A 17,837-nucleotide genomic window follows, 5' to 3' on the forward strand; every position below is an offset into this window, starting at 1 on the left:
TGAATAGATAGAAAAGTGCAGGGGTGCCTGGGTGGCTCAGTCAGTTGATGTTTGCCTGTGGTTTGGGTCATGACCTCGGGGCCCTAGGATTGAGCTCTGCATCAGTCTCCCTACTTGGGGGTGGGGAGGAGTCTGCTTCTCCTTCTCCTTCTGTCCCTCTCCTCCACCCATGTTCTCTTGCTCTCAGATAAATAAAATCTTTTTAAAAAACAAAGAAAAGTGCAAAGGATTCCAGTGTCCAGAGGTCAACCCCTTCATTGAATAGGTGAATGTACTGAATTTTGAGGGTCTAAGACTTGCCCAGAGTCACACGAGGAGGTTGGAGGAAGAATTGCAATCAGTCTCCTGTGACCAGGCCAGAAAAATTCTGCACATCAAGGGGTCACTTCCTCTTCTCAGGGCCAAAAATTGTATTAGCTGCTCATTGTTTCCACAGGCTCCCTGGGAAACTGGAAATTATTCTACCTTGAAGGAACCTACCAGTGTGATAAGAATCAAATGAGTGGTAAATGCTTTGGTTGTTAAGAGGAAGAGATCCTCTTGTGAAGACTTCAGTGAGGAAATGAGGCTGCCTTAAAGGATAATAGGAGAGAAGGGAGATGTCTGTCCGTGAGGGATAGGTTGAGCTAAAGGACAGATGGAGAGTGGTAATATATACATAATCTTCACATGTGTGCACACACATTTATTAATTCCATAACTATTTATAAAGCTCCTACTCTGTGCCAGGCCCTAGAGATATATCCATTTAGGAGTCTCTCTGCAAAGGATCACAAATTTAAAAGAAGGTGAGCATTTAGCCCACTGCATTCATTCATTCATTCATTCATTTTTAAATTCAATTACTCAACATATCATGTATTACTAGTTTCAGAGAGAGAGTTCAGTGATTCATCAGTTGCACACAACACCCAGCGCTCATTACATCAAATGCCCTCCTTAATAACCCACTATATTTAGCCCACTGGTGGCAGAGGAATAGATGAAATGACCTTGTGAAGTTAAAAACAACAAAAATATAAAAGCAAGCAAATACAATGAAATGACAATAGCGAGAATGGGAAAGAAGAAGGCAGACATGAAATAACACAACAATGAATGGAAGCCCCATGAATGCGAGACAGTTCACTCACTGACAACTCCAGTGTGCCAGGCACAGTACCTAGGACACAGTAGGAACTCATAACAGCATTTGCTGAGAAGAAAATGAATGTAACAACAGCAGTGACATCATCATGGTTAGAACTAGGTGGCTCACCAAAAGGTCATGGAGAAAGGACTCCAAATCTCAGTTTTTTACTCTGTTCCTTTTCCTTTTGGGGTATTAATTTCCCAATATGGGGGCACCTGGGTGGCTCAGTGGTTGAGCATCTGCCTTTGGCTCGGGGCATGATCCGTGGGTCCCAGGATCGAGTCCTGCATTGGGCTCCCTGCGGGGAGCCTGCTTCTCCCTCTGCCTGTGTCTCTGCCTCTCTCTCTGTGTCTCCCATGAATAAATAAAAACAAAATCATTAAAAAATTTCCCAGTGTGTTCAAAAAGGCATTTTCTCATATTTTAATTTCAAAAATATTACATAAATGATGTTGTGTCCCTATCATTGCATTGTATCAGGAGGCATATTATACAAGTTTTCTCGATTGTGGTTGTTAAGTTTGTAATTTCAAAGGGGGAAAAGATAATTTTACAATGGAGAAATCAGGCAGACACCAACATAAACAAGAAACCAAACACACACACCCTCATGCCCTAGCAATTCAGCACATATTGACAACTATTGCCTGAATCCATCAGTGTGATGATGGTTGCAAAATGGTGACCTGCTAATTCTGTGATTCTTCTCTATTTGTTAGCATTCTTTCAGGCAAAGTGATTTTTAAGGTCCTTTCTGACTCAGATGTTCTGTGTTTCTCTCATTAAACCTGATTTCATTTATCTGGTAGCAGAGACATTGGAGAGAAGAGCCATTGACTAATGAAGTTCTTCATAGAACAGCTGGATGGGGCATGGAGCCCAGGCTGCTGGGCCAATGAAGTAGACAAACAAGCTCATATGGATTCTGAGGAGTCAAGGAAGAAGGAAGAACTGTTGGGCCAATGGCTTCTCTTGTCTTGATCAGAGTTACTGCAGCCTGGCCTGGCCACAGGTGACTCAAGTGCCTCCCTATTCACTGCTGATTCTAGGATGCAAGCTACTCTGATGACCCAAAAGAAGTGTCACATACATCCCTGTAAAGCCAAACTTAGTAAGTGAAGATAAAGTAAAAGGACATCTGAATTTGACAAAATGCCACTTTCATCCTTGTTTCAGTTCACAGGTGGTAGAGAAAAGCCCAGGAAATATAGGCAGTATTATTTTGTGTGTGATTTACTTGTCCAGTCTCTATGCTTTCTTCTTCGTTTCCTCCATTTCTAGAATTTTCCATGAAGTCTTAGTACACTAAGAAAAATCAAGGAGTACATTAATCTCAAAATTTCATTCTTCCTCTGACTGAAGCTGCAAAATTGATTTTTGGGATGTGCATTTGGTAGTGAAATGGGATTTGGCTTAGTTCAGCAGGCCTTGGGATCATCCCAGAATTTCCATGCCTATTTCTCACACTGTGTAGAGAGAGCCTATAGATGTCAGCTACAGTACCCTTTCCCATCACTGCAGGCCTACCCACTCTCCCTGCCAGTATAAACAGCAAAAATGGGGAAGTTAGTTTCATAAGCTGGTTCAGATGGACCTACTCAGAGGACTCTAGAATCTAGGTTCCTTTTCTAGAAGAATTTCTAGTCTGTTCTCACCACATGATGGCACAAGATCTGAGTGTCACAAATCTTTTCCACCAAGGATTGCCAGAGGCTTGCAAACAGTGGCCTTGTATCATTTATCTTTCTCTGCTTCCCATCACAGACTAATTCAGCCCAGATTAAAAACAGATGATAGGACTGGATTTTGGTGAAGTCAAGGATAGGGTTCTTCCAAAGTCCTGTCCATAACACTGAGCCCAAACATAGAGCATCTATGTGACTTTTAAGGTATTGAAAATCATCTATAGTAGCTATTGTGGCAAGAGGCTTGGAAGGATGCTTATTTTCCCAAGAAAGGCCTCCTGCTTCAGGAGCTGCCACAAGTCAACACAGGTTTTGGGCCCAACCCCTCTTGGTGCCCACATCAGTCTGTTTGAGTACCATGTTTAAGGCCTGAAAATTAAGTTGGATATCTGCAATCATGTTGGCCTAGATCTGAAGGGAAAGCTAATTTGGCATGCCCATTACAGGCAAAGTGGCAGAGGCCTCCTGTGCATTGCCTATCTGTGCTGACCTGGATTGAAATGCCCAGTCAGAAAGAGAGTGATCTTTTGCCACTATGATGAAAAGCTGGTCACATCAAATGATGGTCAGTCTTGGACTAGAATTGGGCAGAGAGGTGGAAAGAGAGAAAAAGACTAAGGATGGGACTTCTATATAACACGTAAGGGATTGGGTCCATTTACCAAGGCTTATCAATAGTGTAAATTGAGTTCCAAGGGAAAAGAGCCCACCCAGTGCTAAGAATTTTCCCACATCACCCTCAACAGAAGAAGGATCCCTTCCCTTTTTGCATACTTCAGCCTGGTCCCCAGCTACATGCCATCTAAAACTTCTCATGGGAACTCAGGATTTGGTATCATTCAGAAACTAAGAGAATTCTAGGGATTAAATCTCATTATCTCCTCAATAGCCAGAATGTTATGCAATGCCCTGCCACTAAAGAAAACACTATAATTGTTCTCTGCTTTAATCTAGTGTCTTCTCACTTATACTCTTGCTGCTAACAAACTGAAAAATCTCAGTATTTTCCCCACTTACATTCTAGGGAGACAAGTCATATGTCCTAGCTACTTGCGATTGCCCTACTGGGCACATTTTTTCTTGTTAGGCCACTTCATACGATCATACACCAGCTGATAGATTGACTGTCCTTGGGCCAGGTGCCCATCCATGACCTAAGAAGTCACCACTCCATTTTCAAAGAATAATAGTCTAGGGCCATTTTCTTCAGCACGGGACTGTGGACTGTAGTTTCCCTTAAAAGGAAATGGTGGAGAGGCAGATTCCAACTGGCATGTCTGGTCTAAGATTTCTGACTGGCAGTAATGGCTGGGGAAGAGAGATAATTAAGGCCCTGCTGGACACCATTTGCATCAGAATAGTGAGAGGGTCACCTATTGCTGTGCCTAAATCTGGCCTGAGGCGTATTCCTCAAATCCCATAGTGTAGATGCAAGACCATTCCTGACTTGAACTATGTAGGAGAAAGACAGTTTTGCCTAAGCTTTTCTATTGATGGCAGAAGGTGTGGTGGAGATTACATGGCTTTTTGTATCTTGGAAGGCTGCCTAGCCCCTCCGGAGGGCCTCAGCAGAGCAGCTGCCATTCTCTACAGAGGAGTAACTCTGGCCCTGCTGTGTGAGTAGCCACGTGTCGTGTGCCCTTCCTGAGGAACATGCTCTGACTTGTGTGTCCTGCTATATTTGGGCTCTTGAAAGTAGCCCCAGAAGAAACTAAACACCTTCAGCATTGAGTGGTAACCTCAGAGTGTTACTTGTACTGGGCCTAGCCCTAGACACAGGAATCCCTTCTCAAATTCCTCACCCCAGTGCCGCCATCCTTTCTCTTAGGTTAGTTCCAAAAATAATGCCCATGTGGGTCCACAGGCCACTGGATAAGGGGAGATGAAGCATGGAAATATATGGAATTATAGCAGGCTGGATGAAATGGAATCTTTCCCCTTTTTGGTCAGGACTGGAAAAGTATTGATTATTGCCTTTAAATGGGAAGAACTGGAGTCCAGTACCTAGTAGAAGAACAGGTAAGGCCCTCTGAGAGGAACTTGAGCTTGGGCTTCAAAGCCAATTTTCCAAAACACAGGGCTTACCAGGCTGTTTCAAGCCAGGGGAGTTTGTACACATCTTCTTTGATGAGGGGAATTCAACATGGTGCATATATTTGGTCCAGTGGGGGAGAGGTAGGTAGACAATAGCAGTTCTTTTGCACTCTAAAAGCTTGGGTCTCTTATCAGGGCTTGTAGCTGATATTTTTCCCTGCCTGGTAGCTAAGGAGTCATTTTGAGACAGACATCTGTTCAGCAATCTGAAAGCCCCAGACAGAAGACGGAGACATTCATTTTCCTTTACTCATGATGCAGAGGCCAGGGAGGACTGATTTTGTGGCAGTGTTCCATCCTGGCCTGTATTGCAGCTGATCTGGGAAGAACAATCCAGGATGATACTTAGGCACTATCCAAACGGCCTTGGATTACCAAGCAAGCTAGGACAACACTTTGGAACCTGAAATGGATGTAAGCCAAGAGGTACTTAATCGGAGGTCTGCTGTTGATGAGGTTACAATGTGGTGGAGTGGAAGAATGCTCAGCCAGGAGTCAAGACATCTGGGTTCTAGCCCACAACTAACTCACTGCGTGACCTTGAGCAAATCCATCTCCTTCTCCAAGCCTCTCTGTCCCCCATCTGTGTGACTAAGGGTAGAACTAAATAAGTTAGAAATTCCTTTCCAGCCCTGTCTTTCTATGGTTTGAAGATGGGAAAGTTGGTGGCCAAGAGTATCCCTTGCAGGGTACAATGCCAAGCCCAGGGTATACCAAGGTGGGCAAAATTGCTGGTTTATCTTTTTATTGAAAAGTAAATAAACAAAGTAAAATGCCTTTCTCCAGCTAAACATCCCTGTCCCCCTTCATCTCAGCCAGCATAAGGAGGACTAGGTGCAATAGTGAGAGGTGTTCAGTATGAGCCTTGTCTGCTGCTGGACAAATTCTTTGAAATCCAACCCTACTCAGGGTGGGCCAGCAGTGGTCAGCTTCTCCAAGGTAGGCCAGCACTTTCGTTATTACTATAATTTTTTAAAATTAAATCCTCCTTCAGCCTCCTGCAAATGATAGGCAGATGACAAAGGGTCTTGGTTTAAGCTCTGCATTGGTCAACCATACAGACAGCAATGTGCTCAGGGCCAGTGCTGCCCCTTCATGAATTTGGAAAGGAGCCTAGGCTTCTTTTGGTTGCCCCCTTCCAGAGCCCAAATTGCAGCCTGGCCCTTGCCCCTTTTCTTCCTCAGCATGACCAACAATCATGGTTTTTAGCCTTCCTCTTGGAAACCAATGGGATGAATTAATCCTAATAAGGAACTGGGCAGTAATTCAAGAAGAAATGATAGATTTTAAGTCCTCCAAAAGAGTAGGCCAATAGGGGCATAAGTGCAAATCATAAAGCTCACCCAGTGCCTCTCTAATATTATGCCCCTCTTAAGAGTGATGTATCAGCAGAAAGAGATTATGAAAGGGATACTGGCATTAAGGTTCTGTCACAGATGGGTCACAGGAGGAGCTGGAGGCAAAGTGCACATTCAAAAACATGTGCAAAGCCCAAGGAAAATGTGTACTATACTTTTCTCATCTGAAATCATCTGAAGAGTGATCATAGGCTTCTTGTCCAATCAAAACTCTGCCTTTACCTATGTCAAGGGTAGAAAATGTCTTTCTAGTTTCTTTTAGACCATCCGTGGAGTCTGTCCTAGGGGGTAGTTTAAAGTCTTCTGGGAAGTTCATTGCTCAATAGATGATGTGAGAGTCTACTGGTTGCTACAGTTGATGTGGCTGCTTTGGCTGGCTAGGTCATGCCCCCTCTCTTTCCTCCTCCTCTCTGACAAAGAGCCATATGGTGGAATGAATGCTAGACTTGGGTTTGTGCCTCAGTGGCATTCATTTAAGCTCATAAGTTTCACTTTCCTGATCTGTACAATGAGGGGAATAATAGTTACTTACCTCATCAGTTTGAGGTCTAAATGAGATAATGCATATATAAAGCACCCAGCACAGCGCCTGTCTGGCACACTGTCAATTGTCAACACACAGAAGTTATTATTAGTTTTAGAGAGGCCTCACTGTGGGGCTGTGTGATAGCTCTGGGCACTTGGAGGTAAGCCTGTGGACTACCGAAGGTAATTGTGAGGAAAGAAACAGAAGACAGGAAGAGAGGTGAAGGGGCTAAAGAGAAACTTCCTTCGTCCCTGATGACTAGCCCTGATCCAAGGAAATAAGCTTAGAAGAAAAGGCTCCCCGAATCCTCTCTGTAAATGTGACCAGAGCAAACCATTTCCCCTTCTTGTTCTCTGTAACAGTGCATAAGAACATCTGCTAAATCTGCTGTTTTCCCCCAACTCTGACATTTTCCATTCATTTAACTCATAGAAATCAGAGAGGAGATTGTTTTTCGTAGGGGAGGGGGGTTAGCAAATCCAAGAGTTTTGTCAGTCATGCTGAAGGGGGTATAGCCTTTCATACACAGAGCAACTATGTAACAGACAACACAGCAAATATTGTCAATCCTCCTGTTCCCACTTTGTCAAATAATGTGGTGTTGCGTGATGCTCTGATATGAATCATTCAGGCAGCTGCCATACTGCATTAATTGCAGAGGAGCTGGATTCCATACAAGGTGTTCCCAAAGGTTCATTACTAAATACTCATCCAGCAGTTCTTTGAAAGGTTGCATTGGGTGACAAGGACACTAAATCCTTCTATGCACTAGAGCTCCAAGAAAGGACAACTGGAAATTACACCATGGTTTTTCTCTCTTTTCTTTCCAGAAGAAGAAATATAATTACTCACTTGGGCCATTCCCACCCTCTCCTTGATGTTTTCTGGCTTTGAAGGCACTTAAATGCTTGCTCCCTCGTGTTCAAAGTCTTACACCACAGTTTCTTTATGAAAACAATATGTCTTTTAAATTAATGCTAAATAAAAGTGAATATGTCACTGGAAGATCATCCTTGTATAAAGTATCCAAAATTAAAAGGAGTTTAATGACCTCTAACCTCTAACCTCACTCCAATCTCCTATCTCATGTTTCAAGACTATCTCTACTCAGATGTTCCACTATCACCTCCAACTCCCTGTGTCCCAAACCAAATGTTTCACCTTTGCCCCAGAGCATCTCCTCTCCATTCATTTCCATTGAGGGCATTACCATGACCCCATCACCCAGGCCTAGAAACCTTGGAGTCATCTTAGATTGCTCTCTTTCCTCCATCCGCCCTTTCATAGGTGACTAAGTTTGGCTGTTCTGCTTTATGACTTGCCTTTAAAACAGCCTTTGATTTACCTCTGCCTCTTTGTTCCCACTGCCACCATTTCAGCTCTGGTTCTTCTCACACCATGGCTGGATTCCTAGAAGAGTCCACTCATTGGCCTGATTTCATTCTACCCATCTTGTTGCCCACCAGCAGATTAATCTTCCAACAAACCTGGCTTCAGCATGTCACACCTCTGCTCAAAATTCTACAGGGGTTGCCCATTAGTTATGGTATCAAGTCTCAATTAACCTATTGTTCAAGAGTCTTCCATTTTTTCAGAACACAAGCACAGCTCTAGCCAGGGTTCCAGCTTCATTGTGTCAGAATGAACCACAAACCACATTCATTTTTGTTTCTAGGCCTGTGTTCGTCCTTGTGCCCTGCTTCCATCTCCTCTCATTTACACATCCTTCTATCTTTGAGGGCCTATGACAAGGCCCAGTCCCCTCATCAAGCTCTCCCTGACTTATCTAGCATATATGGAGTACCTTCTGGGTCTGTTGCCTTCACCATGCTAGCAACTAACCAGATGATATAAATATTTTATTTTATTTATTCCTGAAAGACCCAGAGAGAGGGGCAGAGACACAGGCAGAGGGAGAAGCAGGCTCCCTGACAGGAGCCTGATGTGGGACTCGGTCCTAGGACCCCAGGATTATGACCTGAGCCAAAGGCAGATGCTCAACAAATGAGCCACCCAGGTGCCCGAGAATTAAGTATATTTTTAATAAAAGAAAACTATCATATCTATGAAATCATGATTTTATGGAATGGATATATTTTTTCTAATACATATTAAAATAAATATATAAAAATAAAGTTTGTATGCCTCAGTCCCATCAGTAGTATATCGTTCACTCTTAAGGGAACAAACAGCTGACTCAATAATCTCCATAGACTTGTTGAGCACTAAAAATATATGGTTCACTGCAGCAGTAGCTTTCAAACATGGCTGATTATCAGAAGTCTTCAAGTGGCTTTGAGAAAAGACCTGGGTCTTATCCCAGACCTATTAAATCAGAATCTCTGGGGATGGCCAGGAAGTCTGTATGTTAACAAGCTCCCGAGGCATTTGTGATGATCAACCAGCTTTGGAGGCCTTCCCCCATGACTAGCTTGAAGGCAGGATGCCAGGTCTATGCCTCTTTTACATTTCCACTAGCACAGTGCTGGTCACAGAGGTCAAACTAAAAAATATCATATTGACTGATAAATGGAGAATTTCCAGAAATAGAAAAGAGATAAGATTTTAAATTAACTTTTTCTTTTTAGCAGTGTCCTCTGTAAGTTTAGCAGGGTCCTCTATAAAATAGGAGTAATGATACCTTACCTTATGAGGGTAACTGTGACTCAAATTGGGTTAACATGTGTGAAAGCAAAGGCTGTTATTATAAAATTTTCTTGTACATTTCTTTTGAGCCCAGCATCATGCCAAGAGCTGTGGAAGATGTAGACAAGAAGTTTAAAACATGATTCCTGTTCTCACAGAGCTCAGGATCTGCTCAAGGAAACCAAACTAACCCAGATGGAACACGTAAGAAGCAATGACTTCCGAATGGGGCAGAAATTCAAGCCAGGTGCACTCTGGGCCGGCTTCATGGGTAAGACTTGAGCTAAGCCCTGAAGGAAAAACAAGAGAGAGAGAGAGTAGAGGCCAGAACATTCCAAGAGAAGGGAATGGCATCAGACGTGGCTGAGGCGGTTACCCATGTGGTATATTTGAGTTGGCCCAGTAAGACTCAGCTCATCACACAACGCCCCAAAATAACACTGGAAATTTGACTGTTGAGAATTCTGTTCCTTCTGATGGCCCTTCTGGAAATGCAAACACACCTGGGCTAGTTTGTATATGACCTCACTTACACCTTAGTGTGTGTTGGTTAAATCAGAATGCTTTCTCCTCAACATCTGGGCAAGATGGGTGGGCTGAGGGATGAGGCTCTGATTGGTGGAGGTCCAGGAAAGGGTCATTTGGGAGCCCCGGAAGCAGTTTCAGCTGGGAATCCAGAAAGCAGCATGGGGGCCCAGGAAGGGCAGCAGGTATCAGGGCTCTAAATTGTCAATGATGATATCACTGTGAACATGAGGAAGGAGACAAGTCCTAATTGGAATCCATTTCAAATAACTTCTTCTGTTGATGTGTTTCAAAGCTTATGCAAACCAGGATAGCATGTAGGTTTCTATTAGAAAAGCACTGAACTTCCACATTAAACAAATGAAGATTTGTACAGATGGGTTATTTCATTTGATGGGTGTTTGGGAAGATGAACTGTGGCAGGCACAGAGATGCGGTTCTTTGGAATCAGGCCTGTAACAGACTCGCTTGTTTCATTTCATACCCAGGCTCTCCCTCCCAGTCCCTTTTCCAGTTTGACTCCTGGGCTTGACCTCAGGTTGGAAAAAAGTTTCCTTTGCAAATACTATATTTTTTTCCTCCCAGAGTCTGCTGCTCTCAGCAGAGTTGGTTTCTTGAATAGCTGCAATTAAAGACCAAGGCTCTTTTTCTTCCTTCTCTGGGCTGTGAGGAAGCTGGTCTCCCCCATAGGACTGCACTTGGGGCATCTCTCCCTGGCCAGCCTTCCATTCTCTGAAGCCATTATGCCAGTTAGTCCAGCCATCCAGCCTTTGTTTGGCTTGGAAGGTACCAACTAATGTAGGCAGGGATATTTAGAAAAATGTTTTAGGGACGCCTGAGTGGCTCAGCAGTGGAGCATCTGCCTTCGGCTCAGGGCGTGATCCCGGATCGAGTCCCACATGGGGCTCCCTGTGGGTAGCCTGCTTTTCCCTCTGCCCATGTCTCTGCCTCTCTCTCTCTGTGTGTCTCATGAATAAATAAATAAATCTTTTAAAAAATGTTTTAAAAATTTGAATCTGGGGCTTCAGGAATGAGCCTGTGACAGTGAAGCCTGTCCACCTTTCTTTAATTTTACTACTTTCCGCACAGAGCCAGTAACATCCTGCCTGTGGGACACTTTGTTTTTCCTACTCCAGTTAGGCATGTCCATAATCAATCACTGAGTTAATTCAAATTATTCCTTCAGAGCCCACATTGTGCTAAGCTCTGTGTGGGAAAGAGGAAGTGAAAGGCAAGGCTATATCTTCAGAGAAAAGATAGCTTGTCCCTACACAACACACACACCCACACACAAAACATAGCTAGCTCCCAAGATGAGACAGTAGAAGGTTAAGGTCAAAATGAAGCAGGGGAAGAGCAATCAATGTCAACAGAATTTGGAAAAGGAGTAGTGAAATCCAGGAGGGGAAGTGGTTCAGTAAGGCTTCCAATAGGAAGTGGCTGTGAACTGGACTTTGACAGACGCACTACATTTGGAAAGTATATTTAGGTAAGTTTTATCATCCTATCACCCTATGAAAAATTTCAAACAATTCCTCCAGTATCACAATGCCTCCAGCATTCAAGGCCTTCAGTCATATGGCCCCACTTCCCCATCTTTTCCCTCCAACAGTAACTCCTAATGTTCTGCTACACAGGATCCCTCACCCACTCCCTTTTGCCTCTGGTCTCTTGAGCATCCCCACTTGTCCCTATCTTGGCTTTCTCTGTGTTCCACCTTCACTCCTTCCCTCCTCTCCAGTTCTCCAATGTCACTCATTCCTTGTCAAGTTCAAAAATCACTTTACCCTTGACCCATCCCTGCCAATACACATTCAGTTATGTCTTCCTCTTCTGAAATTCCTCAACATAGAAGGCACGTCTCTCTCATCTGATATGCCACATATAAACCACTTGTTATAATAGTTAACAGTAGTATGTTACAGGATGTAGCAAAAGTTATTCTAAGAGGGAATTCATGGTGATTTATTTCTACATTAAGAAAAAAATAAAGCTCAAATAAGCAACCTAACTTTATACCTCAAGAAACTAGAAAAAGAAGAACCAGGTACAACGTTAGGAGAAGGAAGGAAATACAAAGATCAGAGTAGAAATAAATGAAATAAAGATTAAAAAGACAATAGAAAAGATCTATGAAATTAAGAGCTCTTTTTAAAAGGATAAATAAAACAGACAAAACCTTAAGCTAGACTTACCAAGAAAAAGGAGAGAGGGCTCAAATAAAATCATAAATGAAAGAGGAGACATTAGAAATGATACCACAAAAAAAAGAAATGATACCACAGATATGCAAAGGATCATAAAAGACTACAATGGGTAACTGTTTGACAACAAACTGGACAATCTAGAAGAAAAGAATAAATTCCTAGAACTATATAACCTACAAAGACTGAATTATAAAGAAAGAGAAAATCTGAAGAGACCAATAATCTCTTATTGGTAAGGAATAATAATAATCAATAATCAATAATCAAAACTTCCCAAGAAAGAAAACACTAGGACCCGATCATGTCAGGGGTAAATTCTACCAAAAGTTTAAAGAATTAATACTAATGCTTCTCAAACTCTTCCAAAAAACAAAAGAGGAAGGAACACTTCTAGACTCATTTTATGAGGTCAGCGTTACCTTGATATCAAAACCAGACAAAGACACTAGAGGGAAAAAATTACAGGCCAATATTCCTGATGAACACAAATGTAAAAATTCTCAACAGAGTATTAGCAAAATGAATTCAACAATACTTAAAAGGATAATACACCATGATTGAGTGGGATTTATTCTGGGGATATAAGGATGGCTCAACATCCACAAATAATTCAATGCAATTAACCACATTAACAAAATGAAGGATAAAAATCATATGATAATCTCAATAGATGCAAAAAAGGCATTTGACAAAATTTAACATCCATTCATTACAAAAAAAAAAAACTTGAAAAAAGCATGTATAGAGGGAATGTATCTCAACATAATAAAGGCCATATATGACAAGCCCACAGCTAACATCATACTCAATGTAAAATGCTGAAAATTTTCCCCCTAAGATCAGAGACAAGGCAAAGATGCCCACTCTCACTACTTTTATTCGTCTTTGTACTGGAAGCCCCAGCCATATCAGTTAGGCAAGAAAAAGAAATAAAAGACATCCAAATTGGAAAAGAAGAAGGCAGATTGTCTCTATTTGCAGATGACATGATGATATTATACATAGAAAACCCAAAAACTTTATCAAGGAAACTGTTAGAACTAATAAACACATTCAGTAAAGTTGCAAGATACAAAATCAATATGCAAAAATTAGTTGCATTTCTATACACTTAAAATGAACTACCAGAAAGAGAAATTGAGAAATGAATCCTGCTTACAATTGCATCAAAAAGAATAAAATATGTAGGAATAAATTCAACCAAGGAGGTAAAAGATCTGTATACTGAAAACTATGACACTGGTGAAAGAAATTGAAGAAGACACAAATAAATAAAAAGATATTCTGTGTTCACAGATAAGAATTCATGCTGTTAAAATGTCCATACTACACAAAGCAATCTACAGATTCAATGCAATCCCTATCAAAATTCTACTGGCATTTTTCACAGAAATAAAATAAAACAATCTTAAAATTTGTATGGAGCCACAAAAGACTATGAACATCCAAAGCAAGTTTGAGAAAAAAAGAATAAAGTTGGAGGCATCACACTTCCCGATTCCAAACTACATCATAGAGCTATAGCTATCAGGACAGTATGGGTTCTTCCTCAGTGCTGCCTACAAAAATAGCAGTCATCTCCTACATGGCATTACAGCTACCCTCAGACCTCTGGTGAAACCCAAGATCATTAAAAAAAAAGGACTAAGAAATTCATCTGGCACCAGTTAGATGGATATGTCAAAATAAAGCACAACTGGTAGAAACCCAGAGTCACTGACAATAAGGTGCACAGAAGATTCAACACCCAACATTTGGTTATAGGAGCAACAAGAAAACAAAGCATATGCTGCCCAGCAGCTTCTAGAAGTTCCTAGTTCCACAACACCAAGGAGCTTGAAGTGCTGCTGATGTGCAACAAATCTTACTGTGCAGAGACTGCTCACAGCGTCTTCTCTAAGAATCACAAAGTCATTGTGGAAAGAGCAGCCCATCTGGCCATCAGAATGACCAATCCCGATGCCAGCCTGTGCAGTGAAGAAAATGAACAGATAGATAGCTCATGTGCATACTGCATTTGTGTTAATAAAACCACAAAACTACCAAGAAAGCCCCAGTATGGTACTGGCATTAAAACAGACATATAGATCAAAGGAACAAAATAGAGAGCTTACTAATAAACTCATATGTATATGGTCAATTAATTTATGACAAAGGAGCCAAAAATACACAATGGGGAAAGGATAATCTCTTCAAAATAAATGGTGTTGGGAAAACTAGACTGCCACATGCAAAAGAATGAAACTGGATCCTTACACCATACACAAAAATCAACTCAAAATAAATTAAAGATTTGAACATAAGACTTGTAACCCTAAAACTCCTAGAAGAAAACAGAAAAAATTCCTTGATAATGGCCTTGGCAATGATTTTTTGGGTTTTACACCAAAAGCAAAGGCAACAACAAAAGCAAAGGCAACAACAGCAGAAATAAATAAGCAGGACTACACCAAACTAAAAAGCTTTTGCACAGCAAAGGAAATCATCAACAAAATAAAAGGCAACCTACTGAATAAGAGAAAAAGTTTGTAAATCATATAAGGGATAAGGGATAATAACCAATATATAAAAAGGAATAAGGGATAATAACCAATATATAAAAAGAACTCATACAACTCTACAGCAAAAAACCAACCTAATTTAAAAAACAGGCAGAGCAACTGAATAGACATTTTCCCAAAGAAGATATACAAATGGCCCAATAGGTACATGAAAAGGTACTCAATATAACTAATCATCAGGGAAATTCAAATCAAAACCATAATCAGATAACACCTCACACCTGTTAGAATAGCTATCATCAAAAAGATGAGATAACAAGTGTTGGCAAGGATATGAAACAAAGGGAACCCTTGTGCATTGTTGATAGGAATGTGAATTGGTACAGCCACTTTGGAAAACAGTATTCAGCTTCCTAAAAAAATTATAAATAGAACTACCATATGACCCAGCAATTTCACTCTGTGTATATAGCTAAAGGAAATAAAAACAGGATATTGAAGAGATATCTGTACTCCTATATTTATTGCAGCATTATTCACAATAGCCAAGATATGAAAACAACTTAAGTGCCCACTGGTGGATGAGTGAATAAAGGAAAAATATATATAATCACATTTTCTTTGTATACATATATTGTATATATACACACACACACAATGTGATATACACAATGGAATATTATTCATCCATGAGAAAGGAGAAAAATCCTGCCATTTGTGACAACATGGGTGGACCTTGAGGGCATTACACTAAGTGAATAAGCCAAATACAGACAAATACTGCACAGTATCACTTATATGTGGAATCTTTAAAAGAAGGTCAAACTCTTAAAAACAGTGTAGAAAGGTGGTTGCCAGTAGCTGGGGGTGGCGGGAAAAACAGGGAGAGGTTCGTAAAAGGTTATCAAGTTTGAGCTATAAGATGAATAAGGTCTGAGGAGATAATGTAAAACATGGTGTCTATAGTTGATAACACTGTATTATATAATTGAAACTGGCTAAAAGAGAACTTAAATGTTCTACCCAAAAAAGAGATAAGTATCTGAGGTGATAGATGGATTTGATTAACAAGATGATGGGAATCCTTTCATACTGTATACATATATCAAATTGCTGTGATGTGTACTTTAAATATCTTACAATTTAGGGACCCTGGATGGCTCAGTTGGTTAAGGGTCTGTCTTTTGGTTTTGGCTCAGGTAATGATCTCAGCATCGTGAGATGGAGCCCCATGCCAGGTTCCACACTCAGTGCAGAGTCTGCTTGAGATTCTTTACCTCTCCATCCACTACTCTCTATCTCCCTCTAAAAAAATAAAAATAAATATCTTATGATTTTGTCAATTATACCTCAATAGAGCTAAAAAAAATACAAGCAATTACACACATACGCACAACACGTTAGGCATTATTAAGGCTTTTATATTACTAGGGACTAGGTGAAGCATTTTGTGAGCATTGAGTTTGATTGGCAGAATAATCCTGTCAGGAAGATGCAATTATTATCTTCATTTTATGGAAGAGGGACTTGATGCTCAGTGGGGTCCACTTGGCCAACATCATACAATCAGTGTGTGGCAAAACCCGCTTTCTCATGGCCTCTCTATCAGGGTACATGGGTATAGAGAAGTACAATATAAGCAAATAATTCTTATATGAATCCATCTATAGTTAGAGACTTTGAGAGAGAAGGTGGGAAGAAGAAGAGAGGAAGGGAGAATGCAGTTGAAGGCCTGTGGGTAATTCTATCTACCATTTCAATTTGCTTTGCCCTGGAGTTTACTTAAACTGGGAGATGGGAATCTGCCATTCCCTCACATGGTGTTGGTTCCCATGAGCCTCTCACTAGTGAGCCTCATGCTTAAATGTTCATGCTTTGCAAATTCAATATGGCCCCTAGATGCAAGCCAGTTGGCTTGGTTCTCAGCTGAAGAGTGATTTAGTATAATGTCAGAGGAAATAATAAAAATGAACCTGTGTTGGACTTACTGAAAAATGGTATATCTGTCTTCAGTGTAGCACTTTTCAAAGGAACTTTTGAGGGGTATTTTGTCTATAAATTATTATATTTTTGCTCACCAGGAACCTAACCCCTTATAAAACAGGACTCTCCCATATTTGTCTTGATTCCCCAACTGGTGTGAAAACTCCATGTAAGTAGAGCCTGTGTCCTAAAGTTTTTTATATTTCTTCAAAGTGCTTAGCGAAATAACTTGAAAATAATAGGAGTTGAACAAGTCAACGTCAAAGATTATTCATTAGACATGTTAATTTTCACAGCAAGTTTAAGGTTACTGAGGCATCCTCTCAAGCTACCCACAAATGGAAGGGAAGATTTATACTATCGTGTATATCCCATGACTTGTTGGCATTCTCTGTACTATTTCTAGAAATAGAATCTGTCTGTTCCCATCCCTAGCTGGATCAACTGAGCACCTGGCAGTTTCCTATTGATGCCTTTTCAGCTGTCACCTACAAACTCCTGGTTCTGTTTGCTCAATGTGTCTTCTAGAGTAGGCCTGACTATTTTGGGTCTAAGCTACAGCTGTCAGCGTTTCAGGCGTACCTCACGTATTTCTAGAATTAGGTGGAAATATTTGAAGCCTGAAAAAGGAACTATAATGTTCTAAGTATGAAGGAAATATTTAGGCAAGTATCAACTGGCAGCACATAAGGCTAACTAAGAAGAATCGAGTCTCTGGTGATAAAATGAGATGAGAACAGCACAGCCAAGCCATCTTGGGTTACTTGCATTTTAGTAGCATGGGGTGAGTTACCAAACTATTTATGTTATTTTTATTAGCATGTGATTAAGGAATTGACCAAATGTGAGATTGTTTGCTATAAATGGGAAATGATAGAGTAAAGCAAAGCAAATGTGTTCAGTCAGTCTAACAGAGGATAATTGTAATTCCTTAATTTAAAAAGTCATTCTGTTATACATATGTCCTAGGGTGCTTTGAAAGTCAAGCAGTACCTCTTGACCTCATTCTTTTTCATTCTTAATTTCTGCTCTCCAATCTGATAGGGTACAATAATGACCTGGAACAATTACACTGTGATTCTGTACCAAATTATTAAGATATGATTAGTTCTCTTGGAATGAGGCCCAGGAGAACTAGGGAGTAGATTTTATGGAATGGCTAGGTATCAAGGCAAGATGA

Source organism: Canis lupus, chromosome X (genome assembly GCF_011100685.1).
Source record: "Canis lupus familiaris isolate Mischka breed German Shepherd chromosome X, alternate assembly UU_Cfam_GSD_1.0, whole genome shotgun sequence".
Taxonomy (NCBI): Eukaryota; Metazoa; Chordata; class Mammalia; order Carnivora; family Canidae; genus Canis; species Canis lupus.